This window comes from Ascidiella aspersa, chromosome 5 (genome assembly GCF_963924565.1).
Source record: "Ascidiella aspersa chromosome 5, kaAscAspe10.2, whole genome shotgun sequence".
Classification (NCBI taxonomy): domain Eukaryota; kingdom Metazoa; phylum Chordata; class Ascidiacea; order Phlebobranchia; family Ascidiidae; genus Ascidiella; species Ascidiella aspersa.
Genome location: NC_139451.1, coordinates 15,195,931 through 15,215,853, shown reverse-complemented (window position 1 = coordinate 15,215,853; position 19,923 = coordinate 15,195,931). Strand labels below are relative to the sequence as shown.

The 19,923-nt window shown below is 35.7% G+C and overlaps 1 long non-coding RNA gene and 1 other non-coding gene across 2 annotated transcripts; one reads left to right on the top strand and one right to left on the bottom strand.

Moving 5' to 3' along the window:
- Window positions 1–12,902: 12,902 nt before the first annotated feature.
- LOC146145069 (uncharacterized) lies at window positions 12,903–14,092 on the top strand. Its single transcript, XR_014498724.1, has 2 exons — window positions 12,903–13,336; window positions 13,491–14,092. It is a non-coding gene; the product is annotated as an uncharacterized LOC146145069 (long non-coding RNA).
- Window positions 14,093–15,734: 1,642 nt separating this feature from the next.
- On the bottom strand, window positions 15,735–15,809 carry Trnaa-ggc (transfer RNA alanine (anticodon GGC)). The gene has a single exon. It is a non-coding gene; the product is annotated as a tRNA-Ala (tRNA).
- Between the last annotated feature and the right edge of the window lie 4,114 nt (window positions 15,810–19,923).

Here is a 19,923-nt window from a genome sequence, read left to right as displayed (position 1 = left end):
TCATTATATGTTTGACTGCTCCACACATTTCCTGTAGCCGAATAAAAGCATGATTTTGCTACTACGGCAGAAGTAAAAACACACATTTTTAAGAAAACCACTGCATCGTTGACACACAACGCAAAAGAATGGCAAACGCACCCAATTTCAATAACTGAAGGAACGTCTTCTTTTAACTTGGCCTAAAAACCATTACGAGATCCGGTCATGGTGGCACAATTGTCACTTGCTCCAATTGTTGGACTGCTTCACAAGGGTGTACAGTCCTGGAGTTGAAGCATCAACCACCTCAAAACATTTAAAAGAGCATCAACAACTTTAGCAGAGTTTTCATCCAAATAGCGTTCAATTATACCCAAAACTTGGTAAACTGCTATGTTTGTAGTTCGTCAATCAGACTTGGACAACTAGATTTTTTGTTTTTTCGAAATTAGATATTAGAATTACCGCACAACAAGTTAAACTAAACTGCAAGCTGGAAACACATTTATTAACATCTCAATCAGAATACATTTCCAGATCAAATCAGAATTCATTCTCATAAGAATGAGAACCCGTTTTGCGCTGTACCGTTCGCCAGCATGGCTGAAAGACCCGCTCCGACGGAGCTGAAGTCGCTGTCATGCCGAGCAGTTTCCGAGCAGCAGCCTTGAGATGTAGAAAACGATGCTCCTTTTTGCAGTATGCTAAAACATTACACTTCATATCCCCACGTTCCGCAGCAAAGTACGTTTCAACATCTTCTTCCATCATATTTTCTTAGCTGAGACCTAAAGCAACTTTTCTCTTTTTTCTTGATGTAGGCATGAAAGAGAACACAATCCCTTGTTATCCACCTCTTTGTCTTCGGACGGGCTGCGTCAGTGCTATGCTGGTCTGAACTCGTGCTGTTTGAAGCGACCGCAACAGCAGCCTTTCTTTTGAATAGTTCCTTCGTTGACCGTATTGAAGTTTGCTTAAGTAAATCTTTCTGTTCTTTAGTTTAAAACCACTCGGCCTTAAACCGTGGGTCAAAGAACGTCGCGCGAGAAAAATCTTCCTGTTCTAGATGATAAACTAACTTGATCAAGTAGGGTACGAACTAAGACTGGGAATCATCGTTTCCAAAGACTTCCTTAAACCAATGACAACAACACATACATTACTAATTGTTACACTTCCTTCAACTTGCGACATCGCAGCCTCAAACCCAGTCAGAAATTATCTTGGAGTTATCCCTGGGCCTTACTAGGCATGTTCGAATTAGCAGTGGCCTATCTTAGATAAATTAAGATAACTTATCTTAACGAAATTTAGTGTAAGATGTTGTGTTAAGGTTTTTAAGAGCTGTTTCTATGATAGCCCATGATATTTCTTGCATGGTTTTTAAGCTCAAATAATTCACTTTAAACAAAGTAGAAAGATTTTTGGCGACAAAAAAGTAGTTTTTTATTGCAAGTGGAAAAATTGCTGAGGTTTTTGTTAACTGTTTCTATGATATTCTATGATAACCCGCGGAAAAATCGAAGATAGGTCATTAAGCCCACATCAATGACTTTAAACAAATTGAATATCTAATATTACTTGTTCATCACGGGTTCCATTTTTTAAGCTTCCTAAGTTTTACCAAATTACGATGAGCTCAAAAGGGTGAGGACCAGGGAGTCGAACCGTGGGTCGATAAATGTAGAGGATAATATTTGAATTGGAAGTCATTTAATCTAAGTTACGTGATGTATTAAAAAAACAGCAACTCATTATTGAAATATCTAAAAAATGAAAAAAATTAACGATTTTTATTATTCAAATTTTTTCATAAAATTTCGAATATGGCGTAACTTGACTCTGTAAAATAGAAGTTGTGACGTCATGCAGGAGTGAACCGCTTTTATTTACAGGTTCGGGTTTGGTTAAGGTTCAGGTAGTTTCAAATTATTCGGTTCAGTTCCGGTTCGGCTCCTTAAAATCTTATAAAAACCGGTTCGGGTTCGGTTACGGTTGGATAAAATTGACCCAAAACCGGTTCATAAAGTTCCGGTTCGACTCCTTGGTGAGGATAAACTAGTTTTTTTGGAAAACATGTGATAACCAATGTGTGTTTTATGGATCAATCGTGAAAATGTCGTTGTACTAATAATACCAAACAAATTGGATACCTAAACTGTTCTTAATGAGACTCCGGCAGGAAATCGATTTTTAAATAAAAATCGACCGAGCGTAATGTAACACTCTATGTGTTGACTCTTTGCCACTACCAGGTGTAACGTTTTTATTTATTCAAATGTTTTATAATCTTAAAACAAAAATTCGTCGTTATAAAATTTAAAATTACCAGCAACACTTTTAAAATCACCGTTAACAAATTTAAAATTGTTGGCGGGAAACGTTACGTCACAATGACAACCATTGTTGCGGGTTGTTCGACCTTTTTTAAAAAGTGAACTGTTTTCTTTTACCAAACGGATGCATTGAAGGAGCAGCGCAAGTTTTTAAGTTTTTGCGTATCGTGAAAATGTTATGAAACTAAGTGCAGTTGTAGCTTGTGGACAACGAAATTTACTATGCAGCTAAGGAAGGTTGTAGGCTCGATGCTACATTGTCTTTGAACAGAAAAAATGATGAAGAAATGTAAAGTCCATCTCAAACCAAATCCCAATATGGTAAGTCAAAATGTCTGTTGTTTTTGTTTTTTTTAATGTTAAAATGTTTAACTAGAAAATATCCCGATACCACTTAAAACTATATTATATATATTTATATTGCCTTTTTCCTTTCGTTCTTTTCCTCTGCATTGCAATGCGTAATCGTCTACCCTTTTTTCGCTGAACACGAACTCGAAGCAACACAGAAAGCGTCTCGCTTCAATGGTGACCCCGGAATTTCAGAAACGACTTTTCTGAGACAAGCATGGCAAGTGAAGATTCGCAAAACGCAGTGGCAATTACCCACGTTTTGGACTGCTCAAGCACGAGTTTGCAATTAAAGGCGTTAAAGACGGATCAAACCAAGTATTACTATGTTGTTTCGGCGTTGGACCAGCACACTGCAACTCGTTTGTTAGACCTTCTTGATCAGCCACCGGACGTGAACAAGTACAAATCAATCAAACACCGGCTGCTTCGAACTTTCAGTCTCACGTGTTCGCAAAGAGCCAGCGCCTTGCTTGAAATGGCTCCTTTAGGCGATAGAATTCCATCGGCATTAATGGACGAGATGCTGACATTGCTCGGTGACCACACACAGTGTTTTCTTTTTCGAGAATTGTTTTTGAGGCACATGCCTGCGGAGGTGCGTACGGGCTTAGCAGGGAAAGATTTTGAAACTAACCGCGATTTAACGCAGCAAGCTGATGCCTTATTTCTAGCAGCCCGAGAAAATACCTCACAACTTTCAATTTGCAAACTACAACGTCAAACGCCTCGATCAAGACTGAAGCCACTACGCAAACAAAGTGTAATTTGCTTTTATCATCGACGATTTAAAGACAAAGCTCATCGATGCATCCCCCCCTGTGCAGCACTATCTTTTAAAAGTCTTCACAAACTTTGCATATTGCCGTATTTCGATCAGTGTTGTCCGGTTTCAGCCAGGCTTTAAAATTGTCATCATTCAACCAATTCAGGTTGGCGATAAAAACTTCTGCTTTTTTTCGAACTGGGCACAGTTTTCTATATCTGACATAGCTTAAAAAGGGTCTTCTGGTCTACTTCACAAGACATTAACTTATACACTAGACCTGCTCCTTCCTATCACATCCCTCTTTTTCCTTTAGTATCCTTAGTTGGCCAACGGCGGCCTATATACCCTACATATTTTGTGCAGAGCACTGCAGCTGTAGGAATTTTAGATAAAGCCTGCGCCCTGACACTGACAGTAAGCCATCGACTATTACCAAACATGAACAGGGTTTTCCCATTTGGTTTTAACAAGCTAGTTTCTCTCATTCAGAAATTATTTTTAACAATGGTGGCCGGGAAACAACTTAATGAACATTACTCGATTACAACGTTATAAAAAAAAACACTAGATTCTCCAAGAAAACCACTAGGAGTGTCAGCCCTGATCATCAGAAGTAACTAAATTTATGAATAAATAAGTTTAACATAAAACAATATAACTCATTAAATTAGCTTACCCATTAAAGTACAACGGTGAACGATATATATTATGATTTCTGTTGTCCCACTTTAGCAATGGATGTACATCAATGTGACCAGGGATGTGCGGTCAAGGAAGGCAGTGCCTCACCTGCCAACATCTGACAAAGCAAAACGTATATATATATATATTATTTGCTAAAGTAAGTACACAATGCATGTTTTTGGGTGCTTTAATTTGTATGAATTGCTGCAGTCCATACTCCCTCTCCCGCAAATTTTACGTTTCTATACCTAAAAGCGTGCTTTATTTATATTAAGCGTTTAAAATCGTTGAAATACGCGAAGAGAGGCAGTGCTAAGCTGTGCCTCTATCACAAAAGTTCTATGTACTGCATTATGCGTGCCTTTTTCTTTCCCAATTCTCTAAAACATGATAAACGATTTAGCTAGGATTTGAGGCATGCCTCAAATGTGACGTCCCAGCTTGAATGCCCGCGTAGTGCGTGTATACAACTGTACATTGACTTCTTGCAGTGTAAAGGGCTAAAATGAAGGAAAATTTACACTTTCAATCTAAAGTTAAAGTCATAAATAAAGGCAAATCTGTTTCACATTTAAAAGGTTTGCATCAGACGACTGGACAAAAAAATAACACGCAACTTTCAAAGAGATTGGTAAAAAAGGAGTGAATGTGTGACTGTCATATACGCTCAGTCAAGGGGCACATAAATATATTATAAATATTGTACTCTTAATAATATTTTGTTTTGTAGCATTATAAGCAGTACCACAAAAGTCGATCACAGGCATTCCACACCTTCAATTGTCATGTACGTTACGTCATAAACGATTTAGTTATTATTAATAAATTTGCTATACTTATTGATGTAGTTTTACTACATTTTAGTCATTTTGTCTTTGCTCTCTGAATGGTTTTTGAGTATTGCGCTAATACTCAGTAAGTTGCTGCTCGAAACGCAGTTCATATAATGGCAAAAGCTAAACAACAAAAGTTTAAACTTTTTGCCCAGCGCCCCATCTCCCTAAATTTTTGGCTGGCTACACTACCTGTGGCTGTGCTTTTTTTTTTTAAATCGCCTTTTCTACTTTCCCTGTTTCTTTTTTTTATTTTTATTAGTACGATACCGTTTTTGTGATTGTTGTTAAAGAAAGGCGTGGCTTAAAAAAATTAGTAGTGCCCCACCATCTAGGAACCTCACCGCACGTCACTGAATGTGACCAATATTGCAATTTGCTTTGCCGGTCCCTTGACAGAGTTGGATATATTCCAAATAATCTACTACAAAATACCACATAGTAATTACCATGTTGAAAAAAATATGAAATATGCTAATGCCATATAAAAATATTGACAAACCATTAATTTGTATAACATAGTTCAGAGCATAACCAAATTCTAACTGAACCTTGCTTACAGCCAACCATATACAAAAATGCGTCTCAGTTTTCCAGCTTCATTAAATTCAACATTAAATGGAAATAAAAATTTCTTTAAATAAGCTACTTCGTAAGTAGGTACAAATAACCGTTGCTAAATGTTAAATATTTCTATCGTGCGTAAAATATATACATTATTTCAAGAAAACCATCGTTCTGTTTAAAAAATGTTATGCGTAAAACTAAACAACGGTATTCCTTAGAATAATAAAATTACCAGTTCTTTTTCAAGAGTTATTTAAAAAAACATAAAATGCAACCCATCATCCTACACAAAAACTTTCCAAACAGAAAGGGTAAAAGGTATACTGGGCAACATGCTTAAATGTGGTTTTACAGAAAAACGTAGTATTTCAATTTAAGCTTTGTCGGCTTATTTATGTTTCAAAAGAAAATGTGAGTTACAACTTTTTGTTTGCTGAGTGTATGTTAAAGGATTAATTCTTAGGGTAACTGCTTAATACCTTTTAAACGAATACATATTTTGAAATAAACAAAGCTATAGTTTTTCACAGTAGTTGAAGAGGAAATTTTAAGCTACAGTGTAAAACGGAAGAACTTCAGAAAAGCCTGAAGTAAAATTATCTTGTAAGAACTTACTAAATAACGGCAAAACTATTTGGTTGTTGCAAAAGTCCACAGTGTCGTCTCCCTAACACCGCAATAGGACCAACCGATGTTATCTTTGTATGAAAAGTTATATTCTCTAGAGCAGCGGTTCCCAAAGAGTTTTTAAACATTATCTGTTATCATTATTGTGTTTAGTTATACTTTATTATTCGTTCATACAGCGTGTGTTGATGTCTCTTGTGACATCGCGAATCGTTCGTTAGAAAGTTGTTACTTTAGAAAGAATCGTGACTGCACTATTATTGTACTACAAGAAAAATAGGTCACATTTTTATAGGATAATTGCAACGGGTCCACCAAGCAAAGGGAACCGCTGTTTACATCACCACGGACTCCCCAGCCTTAAGACCGAGATAATAACAGCATCAACGTCGGAATAAGACCTAGTCAGAAGACTCTGGCCTATACACACTTTACCCCTAAGTAGGCTACACCGTTTTATAATCCAAACCATTACAGATATCGTCGCTTTCTGCAGGAATGGGATCATTCTTTTCCACGGGAATCCGAAAAAAGTAAAAGAATTTTCTTTTAAAAGTGCAGATGACCTCATGAGTAACAACATTCCACTTGAGGTTAATGCATAGAGGAATCTTGGTGACTTACATGTGTGGGGCGCAGCCACAATGAAAGAATATTTGTTGCAAATAAACAAACGACAAACTGTACTTACAGGTAGGCTACTTATATACGTACAATACTGCTGATTTAACGATATAAACTATTTCTTATATAGCCTTCATCGGCCTGATGTGAGTATACTAATTCTTTAGAAAACGCGACACGTAACACGACTTAGGAAATCGGCCATTCGACCAACGAAATTACAACACGCGACGGAAAATTAAAATGACAGCATGAGCGATTCAGTCGGCAAGCTGTTCATAGAATGGACAGAGTTGATGGGGTCACAGTTCCAAGTCCAAACTGCTACACACACATGTATATGTCTTTTATTTCGCAGTTTTTTTTTTGCGTCAGTAACACGCTTTTGCGAGCATGTGCCTGTGGATATGTTAGACGCCATTCTATCGCCCTTTACTTGCGCCTGTGCTTTTACGTGCATTTTAATTGTTTTCATTTATACTTTGACATGATGAAGCACAGTTGTGCGAAAGCTTGTCGAGAATCAAATACAATTTGTCTTCATACAGTGCCACCTGATTTCTCAATTAATATAGAGATTTCAGCAAGCGAATTCAACCTTAAAAAGAAAATTTTTCTTGCCGTAAACATTAAACAAGTTTTGCAGCTTGTCGGCCGCCGAAGTTACAAGGTTCGACCGGCTTGATCGTTTCCCTGAAATGTACAGGGTGTGCAGTATTGTCGAGCTATATCTCCACAGCGGCGGTGGTAAAAGCAAATCCCTTCACTTTGTTTATCAGGTTTCTGCAACGTTTGACGGCGAGATGACTTTTTAATAGCAGATAGCGACTGTGATGGAGTGCGTGCCAACCATAAAGTATCTGCACGTTGCGCCAACCGACGAGGGTCAGTAAAATATTCTGTTGCAAGAACAACGCGCATATTTTCTGGCATTTTTTCGAGAAGAATGTAATCAAAAGAAAAACATTTTGTATAACCTCCAAGCAAACTTGGCATGTCATCCATTACTGCGGATGGCTTGCGGTCGCCGTTTTCAATGTGGAATGTAACCAAGGACGAAATAAGTGTTCAATGTTCGGTCTCAGCTTGGGGGAACTACCCTCAAGCAACATCACACACTTCAGCATACGTAGTAAACGTGCATAGCTTAACGTAATAAGCATGTATAGTGTCACGTAATAAACATGTATATGAAAAAGTAAAAGCAGCCCTAGCTAAATATTCTTCAAACTTTGAATAATTCATGCTATAGTGGTTCCTAATATTATTTTATGCCCTTACAATTATTGGGCTAAAAACCCCTGAAGTTTTTCAAGACTGAGCCTATAACCAACTAAATTTTTCTCCTTTCAGTATAGCTTTCGGCCTTGCGCGCGCGTAAGGAAAGCTCTCGTTTTTCGGAGCGTAGTACAGTCGGCACCAGCATCAATACGAAGACACTATATACGCCAGACATCAAACTTTGTTTTTTTTTATTTGGAACCTTTTTGTTTGTTATGAAGTATTGTGTGCTAAACATTTCAAAACCTGCACTGTTTCTGAACTGTATTTGCTTTTTACCGTGCGAAAATTGTATATTCCCTACCGTCCTTTACTACGCATGCAATAACAGAAAGGAGTGCTGAGTACTACAAAGCTTGATTTCTACACCAACAGTGTTGAAACAATATCCTTACACTGCACATTTGTAGCATATTGTATATTGTAACAGCATATTGTATTCCAACAAAAATGATTCACACATAAAGTTTTACAACAAAGAATTCTTGCCTTACGTAAAATTAAAATTACGTCAGTTTATAGTACATTTGCAGAACCCTTAAGCTTTAAAGCGGTGTTTTCATCCAGCTTAATCCAACTTTTTCGTCCAACGTAATCCAATTTATTTATCCAACCTAATCATCCAACTTATTTATGCAACTTAATCCAACAACGTATTCATCGAGCATAATCCAACTTATTTATCTAATTTTTTGCATTTTCTTTCCTTTAAACTAACAAATAACTACCGTCACCTAGTGGTTATAGAGCCACAATAAGAGCTCGCACCAGATGTCGCTATTTATTCGTTGCAGATTCTTGCAGGAAAGTTACTATCCGGATTCCAAGTCTGGCGCTCGTGGAGTGCGGAGCGAAAAATGGCAAGCAGAGCAAGTTACGCTCAGGCAGTGAATAAAAATGCGGCCAGCTTTAAGAGGCCGAATTGCTTAAGTATGAGGACAGTTAATTTATTGAAAAGAGACGAAATTCTGAATCTTATAAAAAGTATGAACTATCCGCTGAAGAAATTAGTTGGGATTGCAGAAATGCGAGGCCAAAACGTCGACATAACTTGCACCAATAGACAAAATGTTTTGGAACTTTACACAAAGCTATGCGCAGCAGAATCAGTGAAATTTGTCGCAGTTGGCTGGGTGCCTATCCCTTTCCCCAGTGAACTCATAGCAGAGGAAATATCGGCAAAATATGGAAAAGTTGAAAAGGTGACACACAGGAAGGACAAGATTGGGTTGCTAACCGGAATGAGAATCTTGACAATGAATTCAACGGACGTGGAAGAAAACCCTTTACCAAGTTATTTATATTAGGATGGCGGACTGTGAATTTTACGTGACATATCATGGGCAAGTGTTCACTTGCAAGTATTGTGACGAGAAAGGTCACAAACAAGCAAACTGTCCCAAACGTTAAAAAGATTTTCCTCGGCTAGTAAAAAGACAAGAAGAGCACAAGCAAGCCAAAGCACACGGAGAGACAAACGATAACGCAGTTGCCCCCCAATCTAGCGCTGGCGTCAACAACGCTGATAACAGCCGTAAACAGCATTCTAAACGATGCTGATAAGAACTCCCTGGACTTCAACTCTGAAACACCAACACAAATATGTAATTAATAGGCATAGATGCAGATAGATAAAAAATTTCCATCGTGCACGTTACACAAAAGCGGAAAAAACATGTGACTTGTTACATTTTTAACCTTCTATTTCAAAATAACTTGACTAAACCTGCTTTACACTAAATTCTTTGCTTTTCTTAAAAGTATATTAGATAACAATAAGTTATCGAAGTCGATTTTAAACTTGGCTCGCAAAACTTAATTGTTGCCCGCAAGGTCACTTGATTACTACACAACAGCTGTTTTTTCCTCAACATTGTATTCCTATGATAAAATGCACTCAAGTTTTAGTTTTTAAAGACTTGACATTTTAGCGTTTTAGTCAAAAATACCAGACTTTTTTATTTAAGAACATTCTTGAAATATTTTTTTGTAATACCACGTAATGGTTTTCTTGATTTGACTGGGACTACATTTTTAAATGACTTGTTAACAGCATTAAAATCGTCTTTCATTAACAACTGTTTTGTTTATTTCATATTATTAAGCACAATCAAATTTTACTCTTGGCACGTTATACGACAAGAGATGACGATTTATGACAATTTGAAAAGTATTTGTTTTTTTACACGGAAGCATATTCAAAATAACTTTTAAAATGAAGGCCGCCCCAAATTGATAACCGTTTCAGAGTAGAACCTTACAAAACAGACAAATACGGAAAAAAATAAAACAGATACTTTTCACATGGCATAGTAGTTTGTTCTAAATTGTCAATGAGAAAGTTGCAATTCTTAACAAAAGTGTGAGCCAATTAGTGAGTAAGAGACACAAATCGAAGAAGAAATACATATGACGGTTAAGCTTATTTCACAGCGTAATAGAAAAGCAAGAACAAGCACCATTAGCCCAAAAATAGCAAATAAAAAGAGTTTTTATGAAGCCTAAATATAATCCAAAGACGGAGTACACCGTGGCCAACCAAAATACCCTTAAGTTGAAATCAAAACATCAAAATATTTAGCTTAGAGAGCAATGGGAAGATTGGGCACACTGGTCTGTTTGTTTATAAAATTATAAGGGTTAGGTTAAAGTTTGGAATAGGGATGTATGTCAATTTAGGTAAATAATTGGTAGTTAAGCTTTGTTCAACTTAACAAACCGTTGACGAATGCGTACTTCTAACATCATGCACTATTGAAAATATTAATTAATTAACGTCGTGTAGCAAAAATGAAAAATAATGTACAAAAATAAACGCATAAACTAAACATACATGCACTTGTAATGCGAGTGAACAAATTATTCCTTTTTTGAAGCATATTATTTTTTTAACAAATTAGAGCTTGGAACACAAACTAGAGGTTGTAGTTGGCTTAAACGAAATCAAAGCCCATAGAGAACTATGTAGCATTCTTGGAACGTTTGAATAAATCTTTAATCAAGCAACATTAGTTTGCGAGAAAGCGTGTTGTGCTTAACTTGAAATCGGTTGTCTTTGTTAAGCTGACATTGGAATCCCTCAAGTTGCTCTGTACATACATATATACAGAAGTTGTTATTATCTGGCAGTAAATAACTGAAAAAGAAATAGTGAAAGTGCTATTGGTAGCAAAATCCCTCTTACCATTACTAAGTTACAACAAACTGTAGGATTGTAAGATACCCATTGAATGTATATGCAAATATATAAACAGAATAGGTAGTTAGAAAACATCATTAGCTTTATTTTAGGCATTATAATTTCAACACTGAAATTCACAGTTTTATGAAATATGAAACTTCGTCATTTTAATTTTAAACACCTGTTTGTATTGATTGATCAATTATTATTTTACAATGATGTATCCTCAATATTCATCTCATCTGGTTTATCATTTGGTATCAGTTCTTCAGAGAAAAGCAACTTTACCTTTGATTAGACTATTGCTGAATTGTAAAAAACAAATTAAAGAAAAACAATCCTGATTAAAAAACTAATGTTAAACTGTTCCACATGTCATCTATAGGATTTAAGCAAGTGACCAATTTGTAATTAATTTTTCCTACAGCTGAAAAAAGGAACTAGGATTCCTGTTATCTAACAAAATGTCTGGAAGCTGATTTTTTTGTTTAAATCTATGCCTTCAAACCCCAATTTTAATACAGGCAAAGCAATTCTTTAAACACATGCCTAGTCATGTTGTTTTTTTTGGTCAACATTCTAATAGGATTTGTTTATTAAAAATATGTATAAATTAAAACAGAAGTGTAGTTAAAATTTGATTGGTATTTTTCAATTAATGACACAAATATAAACAGGTTGTTAGAAGTCCAAAATACCAATATTATCTAGTAATCGAAAATGTCGTACCAGTACAGAGACACTTTATTAGTGCCTCAAAATGCTCATGAAGTTTGAAGGGCAATATATAGTTTAGCAGAAGTCTGGTTGAAATACTTAAAGTTATCTATCGATAAGACATAAGTATAAAAAAGTACACTGTACATCTTTGCTGATAATGTGTAAAAATCCAGGGAAAATAATTTAGTAGTCTCAAATAATGTCACTACAAAAAATTACATATAATTTTTTATTTAGAATCCAGTGGTATAAAGTAATATTACACATAATTGTGATTTTGTCTTGCAATAAGAGATATTTCCAACAACATTTTTCTAAAATAACCAGCGTCTTGTTTTTCTGAGGCATTTTCATAGCTGTTTTATCACCTATGCATTAAAGAGATTTGTAAACTTTTCGGGTTATCAAAAAGTAATCGCCCTACATATAACAAATCCCAAAAAATGTATTAAATCCTATGGAATGTAATCAAATACTAATCATTCTTATAATAATTTGTTTAATTTTAGTCTATTTAAAATATTAATGAAATTGCTGATGGACATTTGTTGCACCTATTACGATTATCGGAACAGTTGGTTAAACATAGGGATATTTAATAAAGGATCTTAAGATTCAAATCCAAATTTATATTGTATCTAATTTCGCTGTTTTGGATTGTTGAAACCAATATAGTTCAAGTTTTACAGCAAAGAATTGCCTCAATGGGATGGTTTCCACCACTAGGGGTCGCGCGGACCGACTCAGATGAAGTCGCATTATTTTACAATGGCGATAGGTCTGAGACTGGCACTATTTGGTCGATAATTAAGTTATCAGGGCCGTTTGCGATATTTTGACCGGTTTAACTGGTAAGTTTATCCCTGTAGTCACTATCAGACCATTTTTTTTTATTTTTATCGCAAAGACAAGTATATGAATATTGCTTTTTCCAATCATCAAACTGTCCTGGCAATAAATTGTTGCAATTTACGCCCTTTCCATTCCCAAAGACTGGATTGTTATTTAAGTTAGTTCACGATTTTAGCTTGTTGTCACACTCAGAAAATCTTTCACGAGAAATTTGGTTGGCAAGGTGGCTGTGGTATGTTTTGGGGTAAGCTTCTAGTTATTGATCCAGAAAGTGCATTAAACTAACATGCATTTACCAAGTGAAAGGGTTTACCATAATGAAGTTAGATATATTGGTCAATTTTTACTAACAATGTTGTTTATAATTTTCTGAAGTTAGTGAGAATTTTGTGTAAACTTCTAGAAAATACTTGTTTGGTAATATTAAACCTGCTATGCATTCTCTCCCTGGGTTAACAATTTATGGAACTAAAGAAACTGGTACTGGAATACAATTTAAGCAGATGCTGCTTTCCAAGTGGTGTAACAGGTAAAAGTTTATTTTCTACCTCTAGTGCTCGCTGATTAAATTAGTTTGTTATATGCAGTTTTTATTAAGTTGTGGGATTCTTTAACAGTGTTTGATTGAGTTGAAATAAATAATAATCATTATCTTATAAAAATTATTTATACCTTTTTTATAGGTTTGGAATTAAAACAGACTAATCTGGAAATATAATTGCTACGGGGGAAGATTCAAACAAGCCTGCATTAAAAAAACACTTTTAATCATGTTCTTGATGTCATATACTACAGTTCACACCTAACAAAAAGTCAACAGTTTTGCTTGTTTTATTAAACTTCATAATATGCATTTATTTTTGGTATGATACGAAATGAAACAAAATTATACAGTTGATCTAAATGCTGCGAATTAAATTGATGCTTGCAAAACCACAAGTAAAAAACATTCTACTAAATTTCATATTAAAATCAGTACAATATTATTCTAGAGATTTGACTACTGTTTGAAGAATGATAAGTTTCATTGTTGTTGTTACTTGTTTGTAACAGTGGAAACTGACAAACTTATCTCATTGTCCTGGCGTTCTTCCACAAATATACGGTTTCTTTGTGACTCAAGATGTAAGATTTCAGTTCTGTAGCTAAAATATTCTTTGGAATTCAGCAAGTGCCTGATTTTTCAGCCAAATGCACAAGCTTGCATGATAGTGTCTGCTCTAGGGCTCCAGGCTATATTTATTCAACTTTTGTAAAACCACATGGGATCACTATAATAAGATAACATTTACAAAATTACACCTATTTCAAAACAGTATAACAGTACAAATAGTTAGTTGTTTTAAAAGGATGTGGATCACTCGAATATTTTCCTAAGATGCGAGGTATCTTGTATTAAAAGGTGTTAAATTAATGTTGAGTATAAAAGATATATCTGGTGAAAATTTTAAGTGCACAAGCAATACAATGTCGTTTAGAATACCATATAGAAGATATATTTTTGAATTAAAAATGTCTGTTAAAAAGTGAAAAAAACAACTTGTAAAATGCAAAGTTATAGGTTAAAACACAGCAGTACCACAAAAACTACAATATTCCCTCATAAAAATTCTTATTTCAACTTTGTTTGCAACTAGCTGACCTTAAATATTCTGATTACATTTTATTTATAATTTAAAGTTGACGCAAATGCTTCTGGTTTTAACCGAAACCCTATTTTAAGTACAAAATTAAAGTTGTAACAGTACATGTTTAACAACTTCTCGCTACCAGTATTTAAAGAAATTGCGAATAAAAAATGATTATAGATATTAATTAAAGTTAACTTAAAACGAATATTTAGCTTCACAATAGACTCTACAAAAACAAAGCGCGAAAACACGTAACTGAAAACAACGAATAACCATTGGAAAAGATAGGCGCTCGCAACTGTTCATCTGACTCACGCAACGCCTCTAGTGGTGGAAACCATCCCATTGTACATACGCAATTTAAAATATTAATGAAATTGTTGTTGCACCCATTATGCTTAGCTCAACAGTGGTTTAAACATAGGGATATTCAATATTTAATAGAGGATCTTTAAGCTTATATTGTATCTAATTTTGCTGTATTTGATGGTTGGAACCAATATAGTTTTTAGCTTGAAGTATAGGTTGAATCACGACAACCAACAATTACTTTTGATATAGTACTGTGTGGAGGCAGGCTAGCATTCACATATATTATATAGCTTGGTGTAAAGAAACAAAAGTCAGCTCACCGAGAGACACTTTGATGTAGGGAAAGAAACAAAAGTCAGCTCACCGAGAGACACTTAGATGTAGGGATGCGCCTTTCTACTAGATAGTTATTTTTCAAGTTTAAATAAACGTTCTGATTATTGGTTCGGTTACGATACTTTGGCACGGGAAGAAGTTATAAGATAAAAATTGGCACGCCGGCATGTTTGAGTTGGACACCCCTGGTTTAATGTTTATTAAAGTTCGGAATCCAACCACAACTAAATCTTTTTCTATAATTTACTAATTTGGGTGTGCACCTGTCCTGGAGAACAGAATAGGCTGTAATAACCTTACCAATGCAATTTGTCTAGTTTAGATAAAGTTCAACTGAAAACTGTACTAGGTGTTTTATATTATGATTGTGGAGTTAATCTGATTCCACAGTAAATTTCCATAAAATGCACAAAGTGCAACTGCATAAGATAAGGCAAACTTTCCAACTTGGGTACAATGTTCTTTAAGCAGTGGCCTACAAACTTTTTTGTCGCTGCCCAAAATGCTCTTTCAAGAGCTTTTAAAGGCCCAGTACATGAAGCGAATTATATCACAGAGTTTTTGTTATAAAAACACACCGAAAAGCCATTGCAGACTCACCGAATCTGTCGATCAATGATGCAAGCAGAGCAGACTAGAAAAACAACTAGCCTGCAGTGAGGTTCGAACTCACGACCTCCGGTCAAGCCGGGACCGTCGCTCTACCAACTGAGCTATGCAGGCTCAGAAGGGAACGAGTCGAGAAACAACCATACGCCAATGCTTGCTCAATCTGTTAACACTTAACTAAACAATTAGACGACGTTTAGTACAAAAAGTTTATAGTTTCGTTAAATAAAAATTTACTTTGTAGCATTTATAAGTCACACAGCTCAACATACGATAGTATGCACAGCATTTGGGGCATAAACAGTTTAATGCAGTATAGATTTTGGGGAATGTATAGCACGGTGGCACTATGATGCTACAATGAGCAAAAGTAAAAAAATACTCCTAAGCACACCATTTTTTAAAACACATTACAGTGAATGTGAAAGTTATCAAGAGTCGTTTAAGGAGGCAGTCCATGAGCCAACACAAAAACGATCAAAACTGAAGAAATTGCCTCAGTGTTTTAAAGTGCACATTGTCAGTGTAGCGAATAGTCAGGTTCTTGAAAAATATGTAAATTCAAAAAATTCAGCATAGCTCTGCTTTTAATAAATACAATTCACAGTGCAGCAAGAACATGTCTCGCAAGTATTGCAATATGATTGTTGTGTATTGTTGGGTGTATATTTCCAGTAGCTGTGTTAAACTATATTATAGAACAAGAGTCCATCATGGAAAGTATGACGAGTGCACCCACAATTATTTTTAACAGACTAGACCAGCGTTTCTCAACCGGTGCGCCATGGAAGGCTGCCAGGTGCTGCGCCGCGAGCAAAAGGAAAAAATAATGTAGGTCCTATTATATAAAACATATTTTTTACTTTCCAATTAACTTAGTGAAATGCTCATTGTTCAAGTGGAAAACTCAATAAGCCTACAAAGCAGCAATATCTAAATCATATAATTAATCTATAACAGGCTTCCTTCCATAGTTGGCCTATTAAGACCACCGAAAAAATAATGCCATATTCGCAGTAATAACCACGACAGAATAAGATCTAAAAGAGTCTAGATAAGACCTAAACATGTCAAAATAAGTCCAAAATTAATCGGAATAAGACTTAAACGGACAAAATAACGTTTTTAGTCTTAAACGCTGGAGTCCCTTTAAAGATATGGCAACTATTAAACAATATTTGAAAAATTGCAGTAAGAGAAATACCACCTGGGCGAAGTTGGCGCGCTGGATTGGTTTTGGGCAATATCTCCAAAAGTTGTGACGATACAAAGTTGAAATTTCTACACAATCCTTAAATTGCTTTACATCTTTCCAGCAATCACACTTTTAACAAAAAAAATATTAATATTCATTTTTATGAATATTAATATTCAGCTATATTAACACCTAATTTTCGAACTTTCTCGCTAATTTTTTCACGAAATAAACTACAAGACATACTCTTCAAAATGAGCCAAAAAAAAATTTCTCGCTCGCTTCGCTCACAAGGTGCGCCACCAAGTCAAAAGGTTAACAAACACTGGACTAGACCTTCATTGGCGGGTGCAGTTTTGACCTTAGTTGCACCAGGTCACCCCAAATTTTCTGGCAGTGCAATCGCAAGATTTCATCAAAATCTGTCATATTTCCCATACGGGAGAAGGGCGATGGCGGGTAAGCTAGTCAGTTGCTGACTTTGGTTCGGGGGAAAACGAAATATGCCAGGACAGTTTTAAACTAAGATTTGGTCTATTTACGCACAGCGCACAAGTTATAATTACAAATATGTTGGCTCGCTACATGTTTAGACCTGGGCAACTAGACAAGCCACAAAAAATGATTGTTTAAACGGCTGTGTTTCTTGATAAGTGATAGGTCCAGACTAGTGAAAACAGTTAAATACTAATAAAAATGTATGAGTGACCGATTGTTGGCGGTAGTCGGGTCACAGACTCGTTCTGCAGGCATAGCGTTATTTGAGTAACAAAGCCCTTTACTTATATACATTAGGCTGCTCAAAACGGTAGTAAAGACTAGTAAGCAACCATCTTGTATAGGTGCGCCTAACATTTTCAACAATATATTATTGCTGCAATGCAATAAATAACAGGGAAAGCTACTTGTACAGGCAGTGGCTCTGCAGGCTATATGCCACCCTCAAGGCCGAGGGAATATATGACTACAACATAGCTGACAGGAAATGTTAACTGATCAGGTAAATTACTTTTTGGCTTTTTTCATAATTTTTAAAACCATGCTGACAGAGACAACTTTTTAAGTTGAATTAAAGTTTTTTAGCGTTACGGTCGCTACAATGGGGAGTCGCCTTATACAAGTTTTAAAAAAAATATTAAAAATTCTACATTTTCGTATTTCCTAGTTATTCGTAAACTAAATATATTTTTTGCTGTTTTTATTCGTTATTACTTAAGTAGTTCATCTTTGCATCATTCTCGGGTGAAATCGTTACCTTTGTGTTATAAAAAAGCGAAATATTGCGTTTCTCTATAGCCGCTTGCTCGTGAGTGCTATGAACCGAGTGGAATAAGCTATTGGCATAAAGCAGGCAAGTTTACCCACCAGTGGGTCAGTGGACATCCACGGGACTGCTTTAAGGCCGAAGAAGTGAAATTATAAGACGGCTTGAAGCGACGACCCAAACGAGTCGGATCGGGTGATTTTCCAGATACGTCACAGTTCTGTAGTTACGCATGATTGCACACGCACGTTTTTATCAGCAGCTGTTTTATTCTTATCTTTCTTATCAGTTGTTAATTGTGATTACCGTTTCGTGCTTGGAGGTTGTTTTGATTGTTTGTTTACCTTTTTAAACTAGGTAAGCTTCAATGAATTGCTCCTTAAGTTTTTTAACAAATTTAGTATATGGCAACGCTTTAACATCTAATTTTATATCTTCCCAATGTTTGGAACTGTAGCGACAGGGGTCAATATTTAAAGGTTAATTGAATATTTTAAACGTTTATTAATCTGTGCATTTATCAAATATGTTATGATTCTGTCATTCTTGGTCGCCTTTTACTAAAAGCATCCTCTGTTCCTGCTGTCGCTTGAGACCCGGGAGTCAGGCTCTTTGACTTATTATTTCCGCTTTTCGCCGCCTGTGAAATGTTTCACATTGAGTAATCGCCAGGTAAAAAACTTTCGCACCTTTTTGAGAAGTGCTGTAAAATGTCGCAATTTTTCACCTTGTTATAAGCAGCGCGTTATATCAATATATATCCAGTCTTCTTTAGTTAATACAGTAAGCGGTTGTGTTGCTTGCCGGCTTCTGGCTGGCCAGCTCAACACCAGCCAACAAAAACGGATTTGTAATCAGACTACAGCAATACTTATTGAAGCAATAGCGAGGTTGATTGGTCGAGGCAAATTAGTTTAATGAGACCTGCAATAAATAAAATTACAGGGTTGTTCCTAAGCAAAAATCTACACTCGCCAGGCGGGCGAGCGGCTATCAATCATCATCACTCGCCCGGACGAAATAACACTCGCCAAATTCGTTGGCATGCAGTGTGCAAATTTTCGTCCTAGCGCGATCATTTCTTGGGTTATAGTTAAGCTGTCTTATAGTGTCTGTACGTAAACATTAGTTTTTTTTTATAAAAGTCTGGTCGTTTATTTCAAAAATAATGTTTTTTAGCCGAAATAGTTTTTACAATATTTAGAAAATAAAACACTAATAACTTCGTAGCCACGACCAGCCTTTTTTTCCATTTTTCTAAAAATCTTTCTAAAAAAGCGCTCTGTTTTATTCGTATTTTGATTTTTCTGTGCTTTAAGGACGTTTCACCGCAGGTTGCTTCGCGCCACAAACAAAACGCCACATTCGCCAAACACTATAGTTACTGATTGAACAGCAAATAATGACTAAATAAAATATCATTCGTTGGCGAACAACCATATATGCGTAACAACCAAATGCACCAGAGGTTTTGTGTTGCGCGACGCCAGTGGATCGTTACAATTTTCAAAGGGCGTCTGCAACGGTTTCGATCTAAACATAATAAAAATAATAATAATAATTGCAAAATAACTGATTTACAGACAGTAATATTTTAAGCTTTGGCTTGGTTGACCGACGTCCGATATGAACTTTAAGAGATCGCAACAACATACTTCCGTAGACTAATTGCTAATTCTCAGCTATAGGTGCGCAAGTATAGGCGATATTTTAAAATATCGTAGTGGTCACTAGGCCGTTTCGGTCGCTCAAAACATCTTAAAAAAAAA